Here is a 12,754-nt window from a genome sequence, read left to right on the forward strand (position 1 = left end):
CAACGCCTTGCACCGCGGAGGGAGAGATTAGATTCACACTACACTCCTGGATACACTACCACCAGAATCCCACCCACCCCTCATACCCTTTTCCTTTCAAGAACTTCCATTACTTAAAAATATCCTCCACACAGCACCCCCAAGTTCGACATAGGCCCTGCGTGAAATTATTGTCCTCATAAAATAAGTAAATTTATGTTCATACTAACCGATGTAGCACTGTCTGTGAAAAGGATTGTCATTCATTAAATGTACCAATGTATAAACGAATTAGGTATATGAACGGGCCGTTAAGGTATGTCCACTGGGCCTAGTTCAGCGAAACCACGTTGATAGGCGTTGTCTCAATAACGTACCTTCACTCTATTAATTCATATCAAAGTAGGCTGTAGGCAGACTGATTGAACATAAGCGCAAGCCAAATAATAAGTTTGGTGATCGCCCTTTCGGACCATCTGGGCCGAAGACTTGGAATAAACTCCCTCCAGAACTAAGATCCATAACACGTCCAACAGAATTCAGGTCTAAACTAAAAACTTTCCCTTTTAAGCTGTTGTACCCTTAAATTAAATATACCATTCCTGAGAGAAATTCCAATTATAAGCAATTTTCCAATTATGTCCTAAATCCTGTATCTAAATTTCGCTAAAAAACAATTAGTTAATGTTAATTAAGTGTTAATCTCAAGTGACCTACCAGGTAAGTATGGTACTGTATATTATCTCCATATATAGTTAGTAGATCATTAAAGAAGTGTATTATATATTTTTATAGTGCTCTTGGGGTGATTTTGCACAAAAAACGGCTCTATATAAATCATCCAAATATTATAATTATTATTAAAGTAAAACATTTACACAATATAAATACATATTTAAAATATAGAATTATAAATTAATAAAATCATTTGTCTAGGTACCTACTTTATCGCTCGTCTGGTAAGAATTATACTAATAAGTTCGAATACATACCATTAATTGTTTTCCAAAATAAAAAAAATAAATAGGTAAATTGAAAATGTTTTTTTTTTGTTTTTTAATACTTGCACATTTTACCCGAATACCGTTCGTCAGCAGTGGCGTACTCGAATGGCATAAAAGCGGGGTCCAGTTTGATTTCACTTCTTTTTGCCGTATGACCGATGAGAGAGGATTCGGCATGTTAATATTTTTTACTTTGTCTCTTTTGGACGGTCGCGCAGCGTGTTGCCGTTCCTTTCCCGCGTCTAATGAGCCACATGCATGAATTTAATTGGCTTAAAAAAAATGTGTGAACAAATTTTTTTACATTGTGTTAGATAATGCGTTTCCACGGACTCTAACTGCGTCGAGAAATCAAATATACAATATTCAAGACTACCAGGCTAGCTCAAGCGGGTTTCGTGTCTACAGTTCGTTTGAATAGAGAGAGAACAGCCGCCTCCTATAAGTTGATAGAATAAGGGATTTCTTCGAAAAAAACAATCTAGGTATGGTTTTACGAAAATGCATTCGAGAAGACCTATATTACAGCACTTGAATCTACGCGTAGGAAAAGCTTAAATCTCTTTGTGGACGGTTAAAAGAATGGAAAATGATGTTAAATTTATCGGAAGAAAGCAGATACAGAAATAAATATACTAAAATTGGAACGATACCATAGGGCGATGCTATTGTAGATTTCCAGGGTGGCAGCAGTGGGACCCGGCTAGCGATAACGGCATATATTGACTTGAAATATACTAGTACTTAATTTGTTTGGTGGCAAACACTTTGTTTGTTTCAAAGACAAAACTGTTTTGCAAATCAAATCTAAAATTCCAAGCGGATAAACGAAACAACAAACGGTTCTGTCGAAAGCTAGGAACCAAGAGGCCACTGCCCGCCCGCACTCCTGGGGACCGGCGGCTCAGCCCCGCCTCCCCCGGTAGTGGTTAACACCCCCGTTGAACGCAACCACGTGGTTACCATATTAAAATATACAAAGTACTTGATTTCAAAAAAATAATGCCGGGTTGAATATTTTAATTATGAGAAAGTTCATTTCATAACAATTGGTGTAGAGGTTTTTTAAGAAAGGGTGGAAAGGAAGTGGTGGGTACAGAAAAAGAGTGGTGGGTTGCAATCTGGCGGTCAATGTAACCAGGAGTGAGGGACGTATGGATCCATCCCTATCATTGCGGTGCAAAACGAACGATAGAGTGCGGCTGAAGAGGTCAAAAGGTCTCCCTCAACCATTCTCTCCCGATTTGGCCCGCCACACAGTATGCAGAGGTGTTGCTTATTCAATAAATTGTTCCCAAATTAACTACTTAGATTTTGAAAACACTACAATTAAAACAATGCATTATGTAGCTTTCTCAAAACAGCTGGATTTTTTTTCCGGAATTGGAATTTGGTACTGATACAATCTCACATGCACAATAGTATATTATGTATATGGTCGCATTTTTTATAAAGACAATTATTCTCGGGTTGCAAATAACTTTAAAATATTTGAAAATCTCCTACTACTACCAAAGTAAGCGGAAAATGTTGCTCGTGTCGTGATGGAGGACTTATCTAGCCGAGGAATTGTAAGCAACGACGCCTATATATAAACCTTCCAGAAAAAATCTCTAAACGATACTGAAAACCCTATCAAACTCCGTTGCATACATAGTACAGGAGAACTAAGCGCACAAACAGACAGACCCGATACCAATGTATTGTCACGATTAAGAATTTACCAAAAGTTTCAGGAAACGGCTTTTAATCCCTATTTTGTTTATTATGATATGGGATGTTCCCAAACGTTCCAGACTATTCCCGAACATTCCAAAATGTTCCGGGGTGTTCTGAAATGTTGTGGAATGGTCTAGAATACTATCAAATGTTCTGTACCGTTCTAGAAATTTCTAGAGGGCGAAACTTCCAGCCCTTATATCTTCGAAAGCACGCCCTTCAGGTAAAAACGGGAACCTTCTTCATGGATGGGAGATAGAGGTCTACCACACTTTTTTACTCCTTTGATCGTGCAGAGACTCGCTTTTGCGTTTTAGCAGCACGCACATTGTACACTTACTCTTATAATATAAATTGGTATGTACATTAAATACAGAGTGGAAGATAGTCTCATTTTCGCCCTGACGTAAGACCACTAGACAGAATTGAAACGTTCTTTGAAAAAACTTTGGCCTTGTTTGTTGACCAGATCTGAATAGACAGGAACTTCTCCACCTTCACCTTTCCCATCTCTTTCCACTCCCCACTACCTTCAACCACCCAACATACCCCAATTGGGGATGTAATAGTCTCACTGGCTTGAGACTGTTGGACACGGTTGGGACTCTTTTGCGGTATTCTTGGATGTTTTAGATGAAAATAAGATTAAAATTTAGAACGCCAAACAAATCCATCCTGAACTGAAAAGAAATCATCATGCAAGTGGCCCATTCGATACATCCATCTCGTTTTCTCTCACCAGTGGCGCGCCCGAGTGGTGGCGGGAGGGAGGTTTCTTTTTTCACCCTTTTTCGGTCTTTTTTAGATATTTTCGGCGCGGGGTGGGTTCTGTGTGCACTTTTATCATTTTAATTTGGGTTTTTATCCCCCTGTGGAAAAGGCATATTAGTATTAGGGCCTCGCGGCTCAGGGACGGTGGACTAGAAGTTTTTACGTACCGCACTGATGCGCGATGCCCGCTCTCTGTGTGATTCCTTTTTTCACATTTTTACTTTCTATTTATTTTGACGTTCATTGGGAAAGTAAGGACTCGCAAAAGGACATACAAAATACCAGAAGTGGTTTGCCACGTTTGGCGACTTAGCAGGGATGCCTGCGTTCATGGGGTAAGGTTTGTCCGGGTCATGGCAACCTTAGAGACCTTTTGACCTCTCCAGCAAGACACTCTCAGATAATCACCTTGCACCACAGTGGCAGGGGTGGATTTATATGTCCGTCACTCCTGGATACACTGACTGATTTTGGGTGTTCTAGAGTGCTCATATTACAAAAAAGGCATTATTGATGTTACTAAAAAAAATAAAAAAATTTTTTTTCGAAAATTTGTTTTTTGTATTAAGATTTTCAGGAAACCTGTGCGGCGCACGTACTTAAAGTTCCTGAAAATCTTCATACAAAAATTCGAATTTTCTAAAAACATCAATAATGGCATTTTTGTAATATTAGCACTCTAGAACACCCAAAAGTCACGAGCCGCCACTGATTCCTACCCACCCTCATACTTTTTCCTTCCCAAAACTTCCTCCCCTTCCTTTAATAAAAATACCCTCCACACAGCATCCCCAAAGATGACACAGGCCTTTAGGGGAATTTTTTCCTAAGGGCTTTATGGATTTCACTGAAGACAATATTTCATAATTCAGTTGATAGTCAAATTTAATCGGGTTTATTGTAACGTGTGTGTATATCTTATTGACACATTTTTTAAATATATTGCGTCTGAATCAAGTCATTTAAAAAAGAATGTCGCTTATCATCCTTTGGATGTATTCTTGGATATCAAATCTTTACAAATCATAAAACTATTGTACATATCCCTTGTTAGAAGCCTGATAGAACTCCATAGTTTTGTCGCCCTTCTACAATGTACATATTCATAATGTTGAAAGAATTCAAAGAAAATTTCTACGTTTCGTCAATTTTAAACTTAACATCCCTTTAGAACACATAAATTACCAGTCATTATTGAATCATTTAAATATTCCGACATTAGAAAACAGAAGAAAAATAAACGACCTAACCTTTTTATTAAAATTATTGAACTCTAAATTCGATTGTTGTGAACTCCTGCATTTAATAAATCTACACATACCTACACGAACAACTAGGCAAATATCAACGTTTTACATACATACATCTCATTCCAACTATAGTTTTCACTTTCCAATACAACGTTTACACAGTCTTGGTAACAAATACTTAAATAATATAAATGTATTTGACAATAATTTGAACTTGGCCAACTTTAAACGGAGTATGTGCGAACTATTTTTACCTAATTTGTAAACTATTGTTATACTTTCTTATTATCATTATGGTTGATTTTGTGGATTTTGGCAGATTTTATATTTTTCGTCTCACTTACTCTATCCATACCTATATTTTTAAAATTCTTATATTTTATGTAACATATTTTGTCAACTCTGATATTTTTTTATGTAACCTGTATTTTGTTAACACTGATTTTTTAAATTTTTTATATGTAATCTGTATAACTAAAAAATAAAGATGTACGTTGTTATAGGTAAAAGCCCTATGGGCGTTTAAATAAATAAAATAAAAGTAAAATAAAAATCATCAATCAAAATCAAGAATAGTAGAGGTCCCAAGTGTGATCCCTGGTGTATTCCCGAAATGCAGAAAATTTCCTGGCCGATGCTGTGTTATGTTTCTTAAATACGTCACATACAAACTTCAATAGAGATTAGATATGTAAATGTGTTCATACTGATGAATAAATCATTGGTTTCGAAACATGTCGATCACTTTGATTCAATAATGATGTATACAACGTTATTTACATAAGAAGTGATAATATTTTAATTTCTTCAATAACAGTTGAGTAGAAAGTCGTGTGGTAGTCACAACACCCCCCTGTTTTTCTTTGTAAAAGTGTTCGCTCGCCCACGTGATATGCAAGTATCGTAAAACCTCATTTCACATCGCGAATCAAGTTCAGAATGGTAATAGCTTTAATTAAAGCCCTCTGTGAGCTTCTTTGTAAGGCGAAATGTCGGCTACGTAAATTATAAGTAATTTTACACGCTCGGAAAGTGCATTATATTTCTTAATTATTATTTGTAATGCATTCAAACACCAGGATGTAAATTTATATTTATGAAGAAATTTCTGTATCAGCGGTTTGGTTTAGTTTAGTTTTTCACGAGAAACACCTTTGAAAAAAATTGTAAATAGTTTCAATTGTTGCTTTTTTATTGCTGCTTGTTACTATCCGGTTTCGTCTTAGTTATTAATCTGATTACAAGAGTCCCAACTGCCAGAGATACTGTCACAGTTAGAAATATGATCTTAACGGTGTTAGAAAGAGAAAATATTATGCGTTAAATTCATATCTAGAAGTTAATCATAGAAGAATTAAAATCTATATCTAAATTTAACCAAAATTTCCCACTGCAGTTTGGAAAAAAATGATGAAAATTATTAATATTTTTACACAAAACGACAAAATACTGAGGTTACAATTACAATTGTCTAATAAAATATATGTTTTTGTTATTTGTTCTTCACTATCAGTATTTAAGTTTTTAACATTTTATTTTTGCATTAAATAATTTAATATTAAAAAAAATATTTTTATTTCTAATAATATGATTTGAAAGCGTATTTTATCACCATTCTTAAACTGTTTTTACTTTTCAAATACGTTCATAAATATTCCATTTATTCGGATTTTATTGGAAGTCTAGATAACATACAAACCAGACTTTGAAAAAATAAGGGATTACTTTTCATATCAAATGTACTACCTATCCGAGTGTAGAACTATTTAATACTATTTATTTTAAACTGTCGCGTCAAATAACAAAAAAATACAATTACTTCTCCATTTACACTTTTAAATCTTGCAATTGGTGACGACACTGAATGGAAATAATGCCTCGAGGTGTTTTTTTAATATCCTTTGTAGTATTATTGTAGTTTAATTCATCACGAATAAAGTAGTGTATTTGGACAAACATTGATATGAATGGGCTTTTCGAATGCCCCTCCCCCTCAAACACGTAAAAAGTTTAAATCTCTTATTAAATAAAGCTCTTATTAGGAGGGGCACTCGATAAGTTTATTATGTTTTACATATTTTTTTTTAAAACGGTATCTATTCTTTGTTTTTAAAGAAAGACAAACAATGCCATAAGCTGATAATAATTTAAAATCACCTACTACCACCACACTAAGAGAAAAATGTTGCTTGTGGTGTGATGGAAGACAACCTAGGAATTGAACACACTACGCATGGGTGGAAACCAAACACAATGTCAATTCAGCCACCGACCGATCATGGTTGCTTTACCATTTTTGTAAGATTGTCCAAAGTGTGATGTTTTAATTTTATAAAAAAAGGTAGACCTTTTTATAAAGTGCTGATCTTTGCGTAAGTAAATATATTTTTTTTAAATATCCGAAGAAATAATAAATAGAAGAATGAAGAAATCATAAATTTAATTATCAGGAGGAATTAATTTATTATTTGGGGAAATAACTTCCCTCTGGGCTTATGTCATCTTAGGGGATTCTGTATGAAGCCTATTTTTACGGATATGAAGGAGAGTAAGTTCTTGGAAGGAAAATGGTTTGAGAAGTGGGTAGGAATTGGGGGTCAATGTGTCTAGATATGTTGAATGACTACTTCCATCCATTCCCACTGCCGTGCAAGGCGATGGGTTGAGAAATTCCTGAGTATATTTGGAGTTAAAATGTATATGTATATGTGTCATTTTGTTGTCGAAATATTTGTTTCAATTACAAAAAAAATCCATCACGGGACTCCCTTTGTGGCAGTTTTTTGTTTGAAATACATCGTTAAGCAAAATGACATTTTTTACTCCAACTATGCGCAGGAATCGATCACTCGGGCACATGCTGATATAGACTGCATATACGAGTACTCAATTTAATCTATTTATCAAACAATGACATTCGTATATTGATGGATTTCGTGAACTGTGAAGGATTATGAGGGAAACCAGATATCAAGAAAAAAAAATAATAAATTTGAAAACAAAAAAGTTGCAGCACATACAAATATACACAGCAGAAAAAAATGTTTCATTTTAACTAGTTCGAATCTTTCCGCTATTGTCACTAAAATAATTATTTTAACAGTGTTTTTTATAAGGATATGATTTTCTCTGAAGATTTTTATTTTTCGCAGTGATAATCAAAAACTAAACCAGTTTTACTGGTTTAAAATTTTCAATGGTGACAATCTAAACTAACGTGCAATAAATCCGAAACATAATATTTATATGAACTAAGTAATCTGAATTTACCAGAGTTTTGCAAAATCAGACATAGACAGTAATTTTCTTCTTATTTCGAACGTCAAGTGTGCAAAAATTTCTTCAATAAGTGTCAAAATTTCAACAAAAGGGGAGTGGGGATGGTTCATCGAAATCTTATGTATATGTTGATCTTCCTCCTGTTTGAAGATCAACTGTGCAAAATTACATCAATCTCTGAATAAAACTCTTGATTTGTTGAAAAAATGTATCCACATCAGGACAATCTACTTAAGTCCCTACATCCCTGATTTCTACCGATTTGTAACAAGTATCCCTTTATGTTTTGAATTTCTTATAAACAAAATATTATTTTTGTAGATAATATCTATACATTTGTTAAGCTGAAACGATAATTATATGAAATTCCTGCGATAGAAAAAATCGCAAAGTAAGCTCCAAAAATTATTACGAACACGTTTTGTTTTGTTATTTAATATATTATAGGCAAGAAAAAAATTCACAGTGTATCTTTAAATGCAACTAAAGAATTATTCGAGAAATTTTTGCTCTATTTCAAACGAGTCGTGTTTTATTAAATTTTTTCACCATTTTCGTTTAATTATATTATAATATTAGCGCTCTCCCTCTAACATTCGTATTTATATATCTCCTTTTCAAACTATCTTTGAACGCTTACTACGGATGGTTTTGTAGCACCAAATAGACTTGAGCAGCACAAATTATCGGCTGACTATTCATTCGACCCTCGTCTCACAGCCCGAGGGCGCTAGTAAATGTGAAGCTATTGTTAAGTGCCATTTGTAACAAGAGCTCCTACCCGCTCTTTGATTTCTCCTCCTGACTGGGTACGGACAGCCAGGCACGGACTCTAGTTTATTATGCATAGGTAATTCCAATGGCCAAAAATATCTTGACTTTCGATGATTCACTGCCATTTGCTTGATGATTTTTAAATATTACTTCATATAATACAACGAATAGCACAAAAGTAATAGAGCTCGTATAATTAAACAATCAGCTTTCAAAAAATGCTTTGAAGCGTCGGACTTTTGGGTCATGTATAAATGGACGTACATACAATATAAGTGCATTATATATTATATCATGTCATATATTTATTATTATCAAGTTAAAGGTTATGGCTCTCGCAAGACGTGCGCAAGTAAATTTTATTTGATTAATTTGTGTTATTTCACAATTTATCAATTAAAAATAATATGTAGTGTACTTGCGGCACTTTACAGGGTTGAAGATACTCTCAGTATCGCTCTGGTGTAAGACCACCATTCAGAATTGAAACGTTGCTTGAAATAGCTTTTGATGCGTTTGGTGACCAGATCTGAATAGCCAGACACCCCCCACCTTATTCTTTCCCATCTCCTTTCCCTCCCCGCTACCTTCAGCCTCACAAAATACTCCAATTGAGGATGCAATAGTCTCACTGGCTCCAAACGATTCGGTGGTATTCACGTTAAAAAATAAAAGTTTTTCATTAAAATATTCAAGAATTTTTTTTTATTAAATTTAAAATAAAAGTTTATTTGAAAATATTTTACCAAGAATTTTTGCTGTTTCGCCTTCTGAAGGCAATATCAAAAAAATTTCCTTATAATGAAAGACAAATTGCTTTTATTTTTATTACTTACCTTGTTCAGTCAGAAGTCAAGAATGGCGAAAGCTCACAGAGGCATCATCGCAAGATTTTTATTGATTTTTTAGATTGATCAGTACTTTTCTGGCTATTTTTCTACATTGTTCAATTTGGAAGGTTTAGGTAACGTCGCCCCTGGAACCATTTATTGGATGACCAACACCTCTTTCATGGGTTGCCATAGATTTAGCAGGGTTTCCCGGCTTCATTGGGTGAGGTGTGTACAGGATGCGCCTGCCCACCAACTGCGGGGTGTGCCAGATCGGCAGAGGCTGGTTTGATCTCTCCAACTGGTCTTTCGACTTGTACCGCAGTGGGAGAGGTATATTCATATGTCCGTCACTTCTGGACACACACTGATCCGTTGATTTCTACCCAACCCTCATACCTTTTACCTCCCTAGAACATCATCTCCTTCCTTTCCTTAAAGAAAGACACTCCAGACAGCATCTCAAAAAATATCATAGGCCCTAGTGCATAAAAAGATGGGCATCCCACAAATAAGGAACTCCGACATAGATCGATTTTACTGAAAACATTGAGTATTATTCCAAATGGAAGTAATCCAGTGTTTGCCCAAAGCAAAGGTAGAAGAATTATCTTCGAAGGTTGGGCCTGTAATGGACGAAGGCTTTGAAATAGGACAAGATAGGGACGACTGCAGGCTCCTTGCTGAAGCCATTGGTATCCTAGATGAAATGAGATAAATTGATTCATAAAACATACTGTCTTATAGTTTTTGAATCCAAAAATTTTGTTACATTTACAAAAATTAAAAAAATCAAATCAAATCAAGTCCGGCTCTGTATTCCATCCAATCCAACACCCAGCACAACGTGATTACACACAAATGCAAACACACACACAATGCCGAATAATAATATAAACTACTCATAAGCGACACAAAGCAGCAACTCTCCTTTGTGAATGACGTTCCTGAAATTCGACAACTTGACACCCATTTGTTAATGTTAATTCGATTTCCATTCCTTTTTTATTCTTAGATATTTGATAAATGAATATTGTTGTTTTTTGATAAACACTTCCAGGGCCAAGAAAATTACTATACAAATGGGGAGAAGACCACGAAGTCTAAATATAAGTAAAATATTTTCTACATAAAGCAATTAAATGAATTAGAAGCTATAAATTTTTCACCTTTAAAACATGTGTTTTTATTTCAATTTAATTATTTTGGTCACCTTCACTAAATCTATATGTCTCTCAAACTACATTAAGGACGGGTTGTTTCGGAGAAGTTGAACAATTCATCAAATTTCAATGTTCATTTTTGAGTTCCGTGAAAGTCCTATTCAAGTTCTGTTACTGTATCATTAAAGGCTAGTTGCTTGACAGAACTGAAATAATAACAGAACTTTGAAAAATCTTCACTCGAGCGATTTAGTGTGATACATTTATCATATTATTTAATTAATGCCATTCCTCAAAATATTTATATGAAAACATATAAAACTGTAAACTGCAGATTAAAGCCAATGAATTCACATATAGATTATACCGTTTCCCATATTTTTAGTTTCTAGACATTTGGAACAATATGACAAGCAATCGCTCAAGACGTTAATTTTTATTAATATTGTTGATAAATAATCATTACATAACATAGCGCATAGTAAATAAAAAAATAAACCTAAAAGAATATGTAAAATTACTTAAGAAGTTAGTTTTATATTTATATTATATAACATGACAATGTTAGCCAAACAAAATGAATTTGTTTCCAAGTTTATGTAGCTTTTAGACTGGGGAATTAATAAAACAGTTGGTTGTAGAAGAATGAACAAAGAACAACTCTTTCAACAAGTCTCTTGTTAAGATTTTGTAATCGGAACGTTATTAGCTCAGTTGAGTCAGGTGTAGGTATCCATTAAACCATTATCTAAATTGAATAAAAGTACCAAATCGCACATGGTTTTTCTGCAGGTTAAGTCGGGTAAATCCATTAATTTCATTAAATAAACATAATTAATTTTTGGGTTCGTATGTGTAATATATGAGGAGATACGCATTCAGATGACATTAGAGCAGTTAATAACTGTCGGTCCTACCAAATCGGGATTTGGCGCAGTTGTCAGCGTGATTGACTAATTCCTGGGAAGGAAGGTTCAATCCTCTGTTTAACCAATGAAAACAACATATTTTATTTCTTTTTATGTGAACACCGCACAAGAGTCCCAACTGCTCCCAACCGTTTGGAGTCAGTGGGTCTGTGGCATCCCAAATTGGGGTATGTTTGAGGCTGAAGATAGTAGGGAAGGGAACGAGATAGGGAAGAGGAAGTAGGGAATAATAATAATAATAATAACATGGCATTTATATAGCGCAGTTTAGTGTCATTTCACTTCAAGTGCGCTTAACTATAACAAACTTACAAACAGTAATTGAGTATTAGTGGTCATGTTCTTAAAATTATTCCTACAGTGTGCCTTACCCAATACAGATCTAATATTATAAAACTAAATATACTGTTTATACAAAGTGATGACAAAACTTAGAATAACAATAACATCAGGACAGGACAAAACAAGAATATTAAAATTAATACATAATATAAAAAAGGAGGCAGTTTGTGTTCAGAAATGAGAATCTTCTGAGCAGGTATTTTAAAAAGGTACAATAAGGAGGCAATCGAAAACAAACAATTAGCGGAAGTTTTAGAATATGGCTTTTTATAAAATATTGAAAAGAAGTTAAGATTTATCAATGGTAAGATTTTTAAAATAATTCCTATTAATTCCCAGTCTATTCCAGATAAGCGGGCCTGTTACACTTAAGTACTTAGTTATTTAGATTTGGTTTCCAAACACGGGTGCCGTAAATAAACGGTATTTTATTTAATTAATTATTTGTGAAAGAACACAAATCAAGTATATGAATTATTTCAAACAAATTTTCAATATTTTCAGCCGAGTGCATTGCAATAATTTAATTTCTCAAATAGATAATGAAAAATAATTATGATCATTACCTTGTTCTCTCTGATTCTCGAATCCCTCCAAAAACTTAAATCCTTTCCTCTTTTTTACCCTGATGATCACTTTTTATGTCTTATTCGAGTGCTGATAGCCTCCATTAAAAGTTTGCCAAGCCCAGACTGTTGGAGCAATAGCGTGTCT

This window comes from Hesperophylax consimilis, chromosome 25 (genome assembly GCF_061612785.1).
Source record: "Hesperophylax consimilis isolate HC1 chromosome 25, BYU_Hcon_1.0, whole genome shotgun sequence".
NCBI lineage: Eukaryota > Metazoa > Arthropoda > Insecta > Trichoptera > Limnephilidae > Hesperophylax > Hesperophylax consimilis.